Source organism: Arvicanthis niloticus, chromosome 8, assembly GCF_011762505.2.
Source record: "Arvicanthis niloticus isolate mArvNil1 chromosome 8, mArvNil1.pat.X, whole genome shotgun sequence".
Classification (NCBI taxonomy): domain Eukaryota; kingdom Metazoa; phylum Chordata; class Mammalia; order Rodentia; family Muridae; genus Arvicanthis; species Arvicanthis niloticus.
Window position 1 is genome coordinate 8,097,114 of NC_047665.1, and position 9,732 is coordinate 8,106,845.

The 9,732-nt window shown below is 46.0% G+C and overlaps 1 long non-coding RNA gene across 1 annotated transcript; it reads left to right on the forward strand.

Annotated features, from left to right (window-relative positions):
- Positions 1–526: 526 nt before the first annotated feature.
- On the forward strand, positions 527–2,547 carry LOC143443164 (uncharacterized). Its single transcript, XR_013111933.1, has 3 exons — positions 527–610; positions 703–818; positions 1,214–2,547. It is a non-coding gene; the product is annotated as an uncharacterized LOC143443164 (long non-coding RNA).
- Positions 2,548–9,732: the final 7,185 nt, after the last annotated feature.

A 9,732-nucleotide genomic window follows, 5' to 3' on the forward strand; every position in this document is an offset into this window, starting at 1 on the left:
ATAACCAATAAAAAATGCTAATATATATCTTGGTTCAGCAGAGGCTCTTCTTCCCCCACGGTGAGGTTGCATTTCCCTTTGCCATTGAATGAACACAGATTCTAAGCTGGGGCAGTGAGAAGGCGGCCTGGAAAGGGCAGATCCAGAGTCATCAAGTTTAATCCATCCGGAGAGCACATCTCATTTAAGGGCTTCTGCACTTCCACAGAGAATACACTTGGCAAGAACAAATCACCCCATAGAGTCACCAGAGAAGGCCTTGGCTAGCCAGAGGCCTAGAATCTCTCTGACCCTTAGCCAGGACAGACACAGCCCAGAAGGCAAAAGCCCAAAACTCTCCCCAGCTGGAGCTCACTGATCTGTACAGATCTGACAGCAGGCCCAGGCTGCAGAAAGCCTCTGAGAACCCCTCCCCCACCCCCCAAAATCCTGGCCAATGAACAGGGGCTGTCAGCAGCCACCTCAGTGACTCACAGGACTTGAAACAGGGACAGAGGGGGGTGATTGGTGCCATTCAGATGTACCTCTCTTCCAGGAGGTTAATTCTGGATTATTCCACCTGACTCCACCACATATTGAATGGCTTTTATGCAGAAAATAAAGGGCGAATGTGTGTGAGGCTTCGTTTTTTAATGCAGACTTATTTAGCTGGATTCTATCTGGCCTCAGGGTGCCTACAGCTCTTGTAAATTATGTTGGCAGGACACAGAAGACCAGACCAGCTGAGGCGCTCATGTTTGCTCTGTCTTCAGTTCCAGGCAGCGATACCAGAATTTCATAATATTCCTTCATGCCGGGTGAACCGAGACAACTGTGAGGTAGGCAGGGGTGAGGGGGAGCAAGGGAGAAAGCGAACCCACGAAGACTCACATGGAGGAGCCTGACAGACACCCACAATGATGGCTGGGTCATCTCCTTTACTTCTAGAAGTACTTGTTCCTACGTGCCTGAATTTTGTGGGAAGCAAATAACAAGGGCCTGAGGGGCAGAGGGCAAGGCTTCGCAGCCCTGCTAAGGTCACACAGAAGAAACACACGGCTACCCTTTATCTCTAAAATGGGGGTGACCCGGAGCATGGCCTCTCCCGGGGATTAAGTGGCTAACGGTAATGACACTCAATGGCCGGCCGGAGCAAATGCTGTCCAAGTGATTGTTTGACGAGTTACCCAATTGACTGTCCTGAAGTCCATTCTGTCTTCCCCTTCCTCTGCAGATAAACACCAGCGTGGACTCCCCAGCTGATAATTGCGGAGGATTCCAGTGTTTTACAAAGGGGGGTGGGGGGAGAAAGAGATGTCTTAACAGCCTCAAATCCAAAGTGCCGCCACAGCCTCATCAAGTCTTGGCTCCGTTAGAGACAGCAGAATAACCAAGGATGGCCCCCACTTAAAAGCCTTTTCCACATACCGCCTCCCTGGCCTCCCTGGCCTCCCTGGCCTCCCTGGCCTCCCTGGCCTCCCTGGCCTCTGGAATCTGTTATCTCAGGAGAGAGAAAGTTAAAACAAATGAATTGGGGTAGCTGGAAAAAGATAGCTCAGGCCTTTTCTTCTGCCACAGGCACAAACAGCCAAGGCACGAAGCTGAGTTGCCCATCAGGGCTGCCAGGATGAGGGAATGGAATAGCTACTTTGACCATGGTAAGGTGGTGTTTCTATGAATGGCGTGCTGTTTCAGTTTGCCACAACTCTAGCCAAGGGTTCTGGGCTTCAGTTATGTGTGAAGAGAAAAGTGGCTCACACTCAGCCACCTGGCCCTCCTCCTGAGGAGTCCGAGTGAAGAACGATTCAGCTAAGCCAGCAGCTCACTTGGTGGGGATCAGCTGGGGCACTGAGGACCTGCTATGTTTGTCTTGAAGGTGATCATAGAGTGGGGACCCCACAGATCTCTTCCTCTCTGACGTCACTCATTCCCTCGACCCAGCAGAGCAGCACCGAGCTCTTGTGAGGATTGCTTATCAGACAGGTGTCCTGAACTCTCCCAAGGCAGCTCAGTGGCCTGATTTTTAGAAAGCTATGCTGCCACAGAGAGAATGTCAACCTGCTGGAATTCTTCTGGAGGGCTCATGAATGGAGACAGGGCGGCCAGTTGGCTGGAGGCCATTCTGAGCACAAAGGCGGAGGCCAGCTGTACCAGGTGTGTTTAAAGTTTGTCTTACCTTTGGTGCCCCCATATTTCATGACGGACAGTATTGTGGGAAGACGCATTCAGTCCACTGTGTATTTCTGTCAGAAAGGCTAGAAATAAAAGGAGGTGCTGGGTGGGAGGCAGCTTTTGTGCTGAGGTAAATAGCCAGTTGTTCAGACTCTTTCAAGTTCGTGGGGCCAGGAGGGTAGACATTTACTGACTCTCCTACGTTCCTTCCTCTCCATAAAAATCTGAGTCCTAGCTCAGTAGGGTCTCCCCCACACCCCTTGGCTGCCTAACCTATAGAAACCGTTCAGTGCGTCCTTTTCTTCTCTGAAAGCACAGAATTATGTGTCGGGACTCTTGACCACAAGGTACCCAGGAAAAGAACACACCAAAGTGTTCCTTCTACCTTAAATTATAACAGGAGCTGGGGGTGGGGTGTGGTGGGGGTGGGGGTAGGGGATCCACTTAATCACAGCATCCCTTTCAGGGTTTCACACGGCCCTAGACTAAGAAAATTATTTTTCACGGCTAAATTAGCAACAGCTATTAGGTCAAATATCAGAGTGTCTATGATTTTGGGGATGAAGCATTAAAGCTATTTTGCCCTCAGTTAATTTAGGAGAAATTCATTCACAAACAAAACCGTGGGCTCTCACATTCAGCTTCCTATCTGAGGCAAAGAAAAGGTATCTGGGCTGACCAGGTACTACCCAGTAAAGACCAGGCAAATGAGGTTCAGCATAGGCAGGGTGCAAGAGTGAGCCAAGCGTTCTTCATGGCTGCCCTGGACAACGCTCAGGGGTGGTGCCGGTGGCTGAGCTGACAGCAGCATGGGCCCCTGTGCACAAAACCCACAGAATGAAGAAACCATATCTCCAATAGGGCCAAGGACCATCTGTGGGCCAACACTGGCAGTGGCTGGGCGGAGATGGGGGTGGGGGTGGTCTCAGCTCTCTCATGGAACATAGGAGAAAACCCTGGCTTCAGACTTCCCCCCCACACAAACATGCACACACCCAAAATAGGAATGCAGGCACCGCCATGGCCGCATGCATACAGCTTCTAGCCCCAGAAACAGTGGAAACATGACAGATGTTCTCAAAGTCAAACAGGATCCATCGGTCCCATACCTGGGGTCACAGATCACCTAGGGAGATGTGTTGCTTAGTCCTGGTGGGGGAGGGTCCCAAGCATGCTTGCCACCCTGTCTTATACTCCTAATCACCAAATGACCACTCCAAGAGCCACATTTTGCTAGAGGCTGCCTGCAGAAATATTCCATGGCTGTACCCAAGCGTGTGTGGCTGTTAGCTAGGAATACAGCCCTTCAGAATACCATGGTTCTTCTGTAATATTTGGAGGTGATCGCTGACTTCCAAACAGGAGAAGGCATGGTTCTCTCTTTGCACCAGAAGTTCCAATACACTTCTTTTGGACAACTGGCTAAAGTGCCATATATAATTCTTCCATCCAAACCCTGAGAGGCCCTATAAAAAAAAAGAAAGAAAGAAAGAAAGAAAGAGAGAGAGAGAGAGAGAGAGAGAGAGAGAGAGAGAGAGAGAGAGAGAGAGGGGGGGGGGGAGGGAAAGGCCTGGCAGAACCTCTGCTTAATGGCAAGAAATCCCAAACCATGCAGGCAGCGTTAGCACCACCACATCAAGCAGGCTAAGCCATCAGAAGAGAAGCCTGTCTGTCTCTCCTAGAAGCACCTTTACACATCGGATCTGTGCCCAGCGAGGATGGCCAGCGGAAGTCAAATGAGGAGTCAGGATGTCCAGCTCAACTGTCAGAAATCTTTTCTACAGAGGCAGGGATCTGGATATCGTATTTCTGGGCATGCGGACTGCGAGTGTTCCACAGCGCTGTTGCCTTGGTCTGGTCAGATGAGGGCCCAGGAAACCCAGGATGTGCCTGAGGGTTCATCAAGAGACAGGTGTTGGTCACCAGACCCTGTGACCTTGAGCTGAATAGGAAACCAACCCAGTCTTAAAGGATTTTTGGATGTGCAGCTCCCCCTCATCGCGTCAGCACCACCAGCGGCCAACAGGTGGCAGGAGAGCTTCGGGGAGCGCTCACCTGAGGGCCATGCTGGTCCCCTCACTACAGCCAGAAGAAACCAAGGTCTGGCTTTCGCTGAGTCTTGGGGAGGACTGGAGCCACCAGGGCCTGGAACAGCCTGGGAGAGATGCAGAGAGCCGCTGTGGAGTCAGGGCCTTAGCTCTATCCTCACCAGGCACAGGCAGCGCATGGCCTCCCCCCACTGGGTACCAGGGAAGGAGAGCCGGGAACCCCCGGCTCATCCCAGCTGCATCCACCCAGCCAACCCCTTGGCTGCCCCTGGAGCTCCAGCCCAGCAGAGCATCCACCTTCTCCTCCTTGGATCGAGGGTTTTAAATTGTTTATAAAGATCCAGAGATGGAATGGAGGTGTCTGGAGGTGAAATAGGCCAAAGATATGGGGTCTGGACTGTCATCAGGCACCCCTTAACTGCTTGCTGCAATCACTGACATAAAATTATTTTTTTTTATCTGAATGGCAACAGTGGGCTCCCCCCTCCCGCATTTTATAAATAACTAACATTTCCTACCACCAATTTCCAGAGCCAACAGAGGGAACCCCTCAGCATGGCCGCAGTACTTTATGATGTATCGCCCCACGCGTTAGACAGCAAAAGGAATCCATCAGCTTTAATTTGTTCTGCTCTGGTCAGAACTGAGGTCTCTAGAAGCCGTCCATATACTTTCCAATTTTAAGTTTGAGAACGCTAAACTAATGATGTGAAACTAATGTGGTGTAACTCCAAGTGCCCTCTCTGCCAGTAGGAAATAATTTCTGCAGAGCTTCTAAAAACCAAACCAAACCAAACAAATAAATCAAATGGTTTTACAATGTGGAAAAGCCGAGAGCCGACTAAGTTGAAGTCCTGTTTGGGGGGAGGCCTGGCGGCTTGAGCAGCATGGAGCCAGCGACTCAGTCACTCGCAGGAGGTTGCTGGGCTCTGGGTGTCTGCAGCTGGGAGCAGCGTTCAAACTCCGGCCCAGCACGCCTCAGGAAAGCAATCTGGGTCACAAATTCAACATGACAGTTTTAACAAATACGATTTCAGCTTTTATATTTGGATTTAGGAAGGGGATGATGGCCTTACCCGGAATCACTATTAAATAGTAAGCTTATAACATGTTTGCTGACGGCGATATAGACCCTGCTTCTAATTAACTTTAAAGCATGCCGATCCTGCTTACACCGACAAGGAAAACAAAGCTAGCTGCCGGGCAGACTCAGAGAGAGGCAAATGTATAGAACTCAGAGAGAATGGACAAGGGTTTTTCCTACCTGAACCTGCCAGAAAAGCCTTTAAAAGTCAAGCTACTTTTTAAAGGTTTACAAGATTTTTTTCTTCCTCGACCAATTAGCATATCAATTTTTTAAAAGTATTTTAAAAATAGGGTGAAAGTGGCAGCTTCAGCTTTAAGACTACAGACATTTTTTTTAAATGAATTTGCTATATTATGAAATTGCAGTGTTTGTTAATGAAAGGGAATTGATTGCATCTGCCTATTTACAGGTTCAGTTTTTTTGGTTTTTTTTTTTTTTTTTTTTTAAATAGCTACTAGCCATTTAGCCAATGTAGAAAGCAAATAAATATTTCCCCCACGTCAGTTTTTTAATTTCTCTAGAAATGGCATCTCTTTATTGTCTGCAATGGACTGAAATGAAAATCATTGTTTAAACATCGCAGATTTTTGTATCTGCTGTAATGTTTCGAGCACGAAGCACAAAGCCGGCATAGTTTTGTTATACACACATATAGTCTGACCTGACTATCTCACACTTGGGCCTTGCTAACATATATCACTCTGAAAAAGACAGACAGGCTACCATAAAAGAGAAGAAATAAATAATGCCTAAGAATGCCTTTGGTTCCAGCAAGCGGAAAGTTACTATTATCCTAGTATTCGAAAACATTCATTTTGGAATTAGCCAAGAGTCCAATAATACAACTGTCTGTTACCATGTGTCCATGTGGGGCTAGGGAAAGAGTTCACACAGCACTGAGTTTGGTTTTATCCAAGAAATTAAGGTTATCTGAGTCAGCACTGGCAACTGAGGTCAGATCACGCTCTACTCGCTGGCCCAGCAGAAGGCAGGCGTCCCAGGGAACTTTTTGTACGTATGTGCCTCTGCAATTCTCAGAGAGCAGAGGTACAAAGGAAAAGCCTTCTGTGCTGTTGTTTAAAAATGATTACGGCTAATACCTGACCACGGCTGATTTTCCTGTCCTTCCCCACTTTAACATCGGAAGCGTGTGATCCGACCTCCAGATGCCCATTATTAATTGCATGCCCTTTGATGTCCAAACGTGGATGGAATCTACAAAGGCATTGACGTAAGAAAATATGCCTCCTTAAAAAAATTCCCAAGCCACTGCCTGTGATCTGTGTGAGCCTCTGTTCGTTTGCTCTCCTGCAGTGGCACTGAGGACACGCTCAGATGCTGGATATTTTGCCAATGGTTCTAGTAAAATGTGAGGAGAAGGAGGAGGAGGAGGAAGAGGAGGAGGAGGAGGAAAAGAGGAAGAAGAAGAAGAAGAAGAAGAAGAAGAAGAAGAAGAAGAAGAAGAAGAAGAAGAAGAAGAAGAAGAATTTTAAGACTTGTCTATATGATGGCACATTTTCTCATTTAGGAAGAATCTATGTAATTAAAAAAGCAAATATCTAAACTTTTATAACTTTGGGAATGTACATTGCAAAACTATAAAGAAAAAAGAAAGATATACACAAAGTAGCTAATAAAGGTTAAACCGCTCCGCAAGACAAGTGAAAAAAAAAAAAAAGCCCTTTACAAATATCTACACTTCGCTGGTGTTTTTTTTTTTTTTTTCTCCCCAGAGACAACTTCAATTTTTAAAAGTTTATTATGAGGGAAATCACTAGCTACACGCAAATTTCTTTTCTCCGGCAGAAGGCAAATAGACATGTTGATATAACATGGCTTCTTGTGTGCAATTTCAAAACAAATAGACTTTTTTTTTTACAAACCATTTATTTGGGGGGGATTGATTTGAAGAAAATTTTTCCTCTGCAAAGAAAAATTTATAAAAAGCTACATGTTCAAGATTATTTGACCCAGTGCCTATCATAACATCTTTACACACCTCAAGGATTTAGCATAGTGAAAGAAAGAGAGCAAAGAGGGCGTGAGGTTGAGCCCAGCGCGGCTTGCATGGATGGTTGCTTTCCTATGTGGAGCTCAGGGATATATCCTTCTGACCATTATTTGTTTATCATGAAAAAAAAAATCTGTTTGAGCTGCTTACATTGAATTCTTGCACATTTGGGGACTAAATCTTTTTACCATCCGGAATGAGACATGTTAGCAAAGTTTGTATTTTCAAATATTAGATTTTTCTGTCCTTGTCTGGGACTCTTTCAAAGCACAGACGTGAGCGTGCATACTCTCTCTACACAGAGGAGCTGTGAATCAACCAAAATTAAGAACTTTTAAGGAAAAAGAAAATTCTTCCAAAAAGTAAAGCTGAAAAAAAATATTTGCATAGTCTCCAACTTTGTTAAATCGAGTCGTCAACATACCTTACCGGAGAGAACTGGCTGAGCTGTTCACTATCTACAAAGCTGACCAGCTAAAGGTAAAGCAAATATTGTTTAAAATCATCCTGCTCTAAAGAAAAATTGGAAAATTAAACATTTACAGAAATCTTGGAATCTCCGCACCCATACTCTTTGTGGGGTATACAGTCAATTCGGGGATGGAATTTCCAATTGTTCAAAGATTCCCTCTGCCAATAACATCATGGCTTCTACATGTGCAAGCACCACAAATATAATGATGCATTAGCCCCATGTAAAAACTCTTGGGTTCCCAGTAAATCTAAATATATACAGAATTAAAACTGGAACGAGGAACAAGTCCAGTGTTACTCCTTTCAAAATACTAATTTAATAACTCTCCAAGAAATAGAGTGTTTTAGGAAAGGCAACCCAGATGTCAGCATATAAAATCAGGCTATAAAGTGCCCTTCAAATATATTTCAATCATTTTTAAATATTTACATTTAATAAGGACAAGTTTTTATGGCAAGAGAGAGGTAATTACACTTATCATTCATGGAAAAATGTAGTTTTAATGGCTTGTATATTGATTTGCAAAGGTGAAATAGTACCCTAAAATATGTCATTGTCTTCCCCCCCACCCCACCCTTCTGTTTGGCAATTTGGTGCTTTCTCAAAAACAAAATATGTAATGTTAGCCACCGGCTGGTAAGCAGACACTGCTAATCCGGCATACATACACACAGTGAGCCTTCTTCTCCAAGCCTCCTACTCTAACAAACTGAAACTCCAAGAATTTGTGCTTTGGCGAATAATTATAAGAATCTTATCAGACTTTTATAGCCTTTCCTAATGAGGCTATTTATTTGGCAAACATCAGTCCCAAGGACTGGTATCACCTTGATCAGGGTCTGGACCCTACTGAAACTTCTCCCTCCTGCTCCATCTACACAAAAGCATATCTTATCAGAAGGAGCCTGCTGCAGGCAGACCACAGCTTCTGAAAATTCACCAGGGGTCAAACTTCAGATCAGAAGTCAGGCAGAATCAGGTTTGGCCACTGTGAGCCAGTAGCCCTGTTATAACTCAGCCCCGTGGACTACTGGGAAGAGGGGGAGACATGAGTCCAGGAAGGACCCCGGCCTCCAACTACAAGACTCTTTACAAGGAAGCGATTACACATTAGGGACCTCAGAGTGTAACATGACTTAAGCTTTCTCGACGTAGCCTCGGTGGATGCTCACCTGTCCTTGAATGCTGTCTCCTACTAACAGGTTCTTTACTCTGGTGCTTTAACATAACCCCAGAGAAAGTGTCTTAATTTGATTAAAAGTGACTTCAGATGAATCCATAAATAAAATCCTCTCACCTCTAGCAGGGAGGGCAAAGGGCTTTGCATGTCTGGACTGGGCAGTCCTGACACATTCAGGAGCTCTAAGAAGGGCAGACTAGAGAAATAAACAAACCATTCCGGACAGCGTTTCAAAGTCCGCCAAGATAGAATTCCCAGCCCACGGCTTCTGACTTCATCTTGGACAACCAGGCTGGAGGGGGACAACCTTGGGGTGGGATGACAGGGGTTAGGTTTGCAAATGACCTAAGGTGGATAAATATTTGTAAAACATTTTGAAAAATTAACAAGCACCCTAACTACAGAAAAGGCCTCCATTCTGTTGCTTGGGAGATTTTAAGGGGAGAGTTGATATTTGAGGCCCAAGACAAAAATGTGGCCTAAAGGATCAGACCCCTGTGGCCATAGCCAGACTCTGGGTGGCAGAAGGCTCCATAAAGAACACTCTATCATGAGTGAGTTTGCCTAGAGAGCAAGGAATTTTTAGCCTCGGTTTTCCATGTAACTGAGAGCCCTTCACCCTGGGTAAGCCCCATGGCATTCCCGCCTCCCGGGAACGTGAGATGACCTCTCATTTCTGGGCAGGCTCTCAGATCCCTCAGAATAAAGCCAAAGCAAAATGGCTCCTCTCAGAGGGCTGCTACCCCCCCAACCCCCACCTTTCCCAAACCAAGCCAGCAA